Raw genomic sequence first — 6,000 nt, forward strand, 5'->3', positions numbered from 1 at the left:
AGAGCGGACATGATGTTGGAGACTGCAGACAGACAGTCAGTGGCGTTCTGTAGTACAGCGGGGGTAAGGTCAGGGGATGACGTGTATAGTTGTGTGTCATCAGCATAAAGATGGTACTGAAAACCAAATCTGCTGATGGTCTGTTCAATTGGGGCCGTGTAGAGGGAGAAGAGAAGGGGGCCAAGGACTGAGCCCTGGGGTACCCCGACAGTGAGAGGAAGAGGAGATGAAGTGGAGCCAGAGAACAGAACACTGAAGGAGCGTTCAGAAAGATAGGAGGAGAACCAGGAGAGAGCAGTGTCCTTAATGCCTAGTGACTGGAGCCTAGAGAGTAGGAGAGGGTGGTCAACAGTGTTGAAAGCTGCAGAAAGATCGAGAAGAATGAGCAGAGAGTGGTCACCGTTACATTTTGCTGTAAGAAGGTCATTGGTCACCTTGATGAGTGCAGTTTCTGTCGAATGTAGGGCGCGGAAACCAGACTGTGAAGGGTCTAGAAGGGAATGGGTGGAGAGGTAAAGGGTAAGGCGGGAGTAGACTAGGCGCTCCAGGAGTTTTGAGATGAAGGGGAGATTGGAGACTGGTCTGTAGTTATTTGTGCATGATGGGTCAAGGGTGGGTTTTTTTAGTAATGGAGTAATAATAGAGTGTTTGAAGGAGGAGGGAAAAATGCCAGAGGTAAGGGAGAGATTAAAAATTGTAGTTAGGTGAGTTGTGACGACTGGAGAGAGACTGGAGGAGGTGTGAGGGAATGGGGTCGGTGGTGCATGTAGTCGGACGAGAAGAGGAGAGGAGCTTGGAGACTTCTTCTTCTGTGATGGGATCGAATGTGGAGAGTGAGCCAGGGGAGATGCAGGGAGGGATGGGAGTCATTGCACTTGGTGTCTGGGAGCGGATTTCCTGACGGATATTGTCTATTTTCTCTATAAAGTGGGAGGCCAGGTCATCAGCACAAATGTCTGTCATAGGGTCTTGTGCTTTTGGCCTGAGGAGGGAGTGAAAGGTGTTAAAAAGTTTCTTGGGGTTGTTGGATAGTGAGGAGATCAGGGTGGTGTAGTAGGACTGTTTGGCAAGGTGAAGGGCAGAGTTATAGGTCCTTAACATAAATTTGAAGTGTATGAAGTCTCCTGGTGTGCGAGTTTTCCTCCATAAGCGTTCAGCACACCTAGAGCATCGCTGGAGAAATCGGGTTTGCGATGTGAGCCAGGGCTGTTTCACTGTGTTTGGAGGTTCTGATGGTGAGGGGTGCTACTTGGTCTAGGGTGCTTCTAAGAGTGTCATTGTAGTGATGTACTGCCAGATCAGGACAGGAAAAAGAGGAGATTAGGGACAGTGATGAATGTAAGGAGTCTGAAAGTGTATGAGGGTTAATGGCTTGTAGATTTCTGAGTGTGTGGTAGGTAGGAGAGTGCTGGGGTGGGCGAGGAATTGTGAGCGTGAAGGAGAGAATGTTGTGGTCAGAGAGGGGAAGTGGTGAGTTATCTAGGTGGGAGATTGAACATAGCCGGACAAAGACCAGGTCCAGGGTGTTACCGTCTTTGTGTGTTTCAGAGGTTGAGAGCTGTGAGAGGTTGAGAGAAGTGGTTAGTGATAGAAGCTGGGATACAGATGTGGAAGTGGGGCTGTTGATGGGAATGTTGAAGTCTCCCAGTATAAGGGTTGGTAGTTCTGAGGACATGAAGTGCGGCAGCCAGGCTGAGAAGTGGTCCAGGAAGTGGGTGGGTGAGCCTGGGGGCCAGTATATGACCGCTACTCTGAGGGAGAGGGGACGGAAGAGCCTGATGGTGTGGACCTCAAAAGAAGGGAATGAGAGTGATGGAACTTGGGGTATAACCTGGAACGTGCATTGGGGGGACAAGAGTATGCCGACTCCACCACCAGGTCTGTTAGTGGGTCTTGGGGAATGGGAGAATTGTAAGCCACCATGGGAAATGGCAGCAGTGGAGACAGTGTCAGAGTCCTGGATCCAGGTTTCAGTGAGGGCCAATAGATTCAGAGAGTTGTTCAGAAAGTAGTTGTGCAGGAAAGAAAGCTTGTTACATACAGACCGTGGATTCCAAAGGGCACAATTGAAAGGGAGAGATGAGGGAGTGCAAGTAATATTAATAAGGTTAGTATGGTTTTGATATGAGGTAGCGTAGCGGCTGAGGTTGGGGGATGGGGGACCAGGGTTTGGGGATATGTCCCCCGAAATCAGTAGGAGTAACAAGATAAAAAGCAAATAGTTTTTTGAAGCGTTTGAAGTTTTTTTGTGCAGTGTGTTTGGGCAAGATGGGCTGAGGTTTTTCATGAAGGTGAGAAGTGCATGGGAGCTGTACATGGGAGATGGAAGCAGTGAGGAGCTGATGTGTATGAGTCGTGGTGGAGGGGAAATTGGGCGGTGAAAGTGGATTGTAATGGAGCATAGGAGGATAGGAATAAAGCACTTGGATAGAAGGGAGAACAGAGTGTGTGTTACCTGACTCTTGCCCTGACTTAAGGCCCCGTCTCACTAAGCGATTTACCAACGATCACGACCAGCGATACGACCTGGCCGTGATCGTTGGTAAGTCGCTGTGTGGTCGCTGGGGAGCTGTCACACAGACAGCTCTCTCCAGCGACCAACGATCAGGGGAACGACTTCGGCATCGTTGAAACTGTCTTCAACGATGCCGAAGTCCCCCTGCAGCACCCGGGTAACCAGGGTAAACATCGGGTTACTAAGCGCAGGGCCGCGCTTAGTAACCCGATGTTTACCCTGGTTACCAAAAAAAACAAACAGTACATACTCGCCTTTCGGTGTCCGTCAGGTCCCTTGCCGTCTGCTTCCTGCTCTGACTGAGCCGCCGTACAGTGAGAGCAGAGCGCAGCGGTGACGTCACTGCTGTGCTCTCACTTCTCACTGTACGGCCGGCAGTCAGTGAGAGCAGGAAGCAGACGGCAAGGGACCTGACGGACATCAGAAGGCGAGTATGTACTGTTTGTTTTTTTTTACATTTACGCTGGTAACCAGGGTAAACATCGGGTTACTAAGCGCGGCCCTGCGCTTAGTAACCCGATGTTTACCCTGGTTACCAGTGAAGACATCGCTGGATCGGTGTCACACACACCGATTCAGCGATGTCAGCGGGGCCTCAACGACCAAAAAAAGGTCCAGGCCATTCCGACACGACCAGCGATCTCGCAGCAGGGGCCTGATCGCTGGTACGTGTCACACATAGCGAGATCGCTACTGAGGTCGCTGTTGCGTCACAAAACTAGTGACTCAGCAGCGATCTCGCTAGCGATCTCGCTATGTGAGACGGGGCCTTAACTGCCATGAAATAACTGCTGTATCACGACGCTTATCTTCCGTGACGCTTTGCTTCTGGGACGCTTGCGTGCCCCCCCACTTGCGTACCCCCTTAAGGATGGTTCTACATTTATAGTCCAGACTGTGGGGTCAGAAGAGATGGATTGTGGGACCAGGGTGGGGATAATTTGGCAGCTGGGGCCAGCACACCAGGGGATGATTAAATGATCAAACACATTGTGGCTGGCAACATCTATATGCTATGACACCTTCACAGAGATTGTATCTAGAGTGACCAGTCATGGATATACATCAAACAGCAAGTAAAACATACAGTGCAACAAATGAATTATACCAGTCATTATGCAGGCACATTAAAATATGTTGCTAGATACTAGAGTTGCAGATGACAGACAGGAGACAGCAAGCAGAGGGAGTGAATACCATTAGAGTCTATTGCAGCAGATGATACAGCTATCAGAGGTAGGAAGTTGCACCATTTGAATGAAATGCAGAGGACAGCAAGCAGAGGGAGTGAATACCATTAAGGCCCCGTCTCACATAGCGAGATCGCTAGCGAGATCGCTGCTGAGTCACAAGTTTTGTGACGCAACAGCGACCTCCATAGCGATCTCGCTATGTGTGACACGTACCAGCGATCAGGCCCCTGCTGCGAGATCGCTGGTCGTGTCGGAATGGCCTGGACCTTTTTTTGGTCGTTGAGGCCCCGCTGACATTGCTGAATCGGTGTGTGTGACACCGATCCAGCGATGTCTTCACTGGTAACCAGGGTAAACATCGGGTTACTAAGCGCAGGGCCGCGCTTAGTAACCCGATGTTTACCCTGGTTACCAAAAAAAACAAACAGTACATACTCGCCTTTCGGTGTCCCTTGCCGTCTGCTTCCTGCTCTCACTGACTCCCGGCCGTACAGTGAGAAGTGAGAGCACAGCAGTGACGTCACCGCTGCGCTCTGCTCTCACAGTACGGCGGCTCAGTCAGAGCAGGAAGCAGACGGCAAGGGACCTGGACACCGAAAGGCGAGTATGTAGTGTTTGTTTTTTTTGGTAACCAGGGTAAACATCGGGTTACTAAGCGCGGCCCTGCGCTTAGTAACCCGATGTTTACCCTGGTTACCCGGGTGCTGCAGGGGGACTTCGGCATCGTTGAAGACAGTTTCAACGATGCCGAAGTCGTTCCCCTGATCGTTGGTCGCTGGGGAGAGCGGTCTGTGTGACAGCTCCCCAGCGACCACACAGCGACTTACCAACGATCACGGCCAGGTTATATCGCTGGTCGTGATCGTTGGTAAATCGCTTAGTGAGACGGGGCCTTTAGAGTGACCCCATCACTTAATCGTAGGTCACCGATGGGTCGGCATGACGACCAGAGGACCTCTATGGTTGTCACTGCCAGATTGCTATGAGCGCCACCCCTAACAAGTAAGCATTTCTGCTACACACAGGCGATCTGATCATCGCCTGTGTATAGCAGCAGCGATTGAAGTACTGCAGCATCTCGTCTCTAGGGTTGAGCGAAACGGATCGGACATTTTCAAAAATCGCCGACTTTCAGCAAAGTCGGGTTTCGTGAAACCTGACCCGATCCCAGTGTGGGATCGGCTATGCTGTCGTCGATCTTCGCGCCAAAGTCGCGTTTCATATGACGCCTTCAGCGCCATTTTTCAGCCAATGAAGGAGGACACAGAGTGTGGGCAGCGTGATGACATAGGTCTCGGTCCCCACCATCTTAGAGAAGGGCATGACAGTGATTGGCTTGCTTTTTGCGGCGTCACAGGGGCTATAAAGGGGCGTGCATGCCGACCGCCATCTTACTTCTGCCGATCTGAGCATAGGGAGAGGTTGCTGCAGCTTCGTCAGAAGCAGGGATATTGTTAGGGAGGAAATATAAACCCCCAAACCGCTTGTGCTGTAGTGATTTCCACTGTCCAACACCACCTTTTCTTTGCAGGGACAGTGGAGGCTCGATTTCTGTGCATCAGCTCTGTAGCTTATAAGGCTCCCTGATAGCTGCATTGCTGTTTGTACCCTGCTGTGCAAACCAACCGCTTTTTTAAAAGCAAAAGTCCTGCTGCTCCTTTCTGCACAGTTCTATTGTTTATTTGTCCACATTTTTGTGTGCAGCAGTCCTTTTTATTGATGGCTGCCATACTTGTCCTGACTGAGATCATTGTAGGGAGATTGTTATTGTAGTACAGTCCCTTTTTTTATATATATATCTGCCAGCCACTTTCTGCCACTTATACCGTATAGTGTAATACAGTGGGCCTGTTTTTTTTTTTTGCATCAGTCTCCCACACATAAAAAGGGAGATTAATATTGCCACTAAGTGCATCTGCGTCTCTTCTGTTTGGCGTATATCTGCCAGCCACTTTCTGCCACTTATACTGTGTAGTGAAATACAGTGGGCCTGTTTTTTTTTGCAGCAGTCTCCCACACATAAAAAGGGAGATTTATATTGCCACTAAGTGCATCTGCATCCGTTCTGTTTGGCGTATATCTGCCAGCCACTTTCTGCCACTTATACTGTGTAGTGTAATACAGTAGGCCTGAATTTTGCAGCAGTGTCCCACACATAAAAAGGGAGATTAATTTTGCCACTAAGTACATCTGTGTCCCTTCTGTTTGGCGTATATCTGCCAGCCACTTTCTGCCACTTATACTGTGTAGTGTAATACAGTGGGCCTGAATTTTTTCTTGCAGCAGTGTCCC

This window comes from Ranitomeya variabilis, chromosome 5, assembly GCF_051348905.1.
Source record: "Ranitomeya variabilis isolate aRanVar5 chromosome 5, aRanVar5.hap1, whole genome shotgun sequence".
NCBI classification, from domain to species: domain Eukaryota; kingdom Metazoa; phylum Chordata; class Amphibia; order Anura; family Dendrobatidae; genus Ranitomeya; species Ranitomeya variabilis.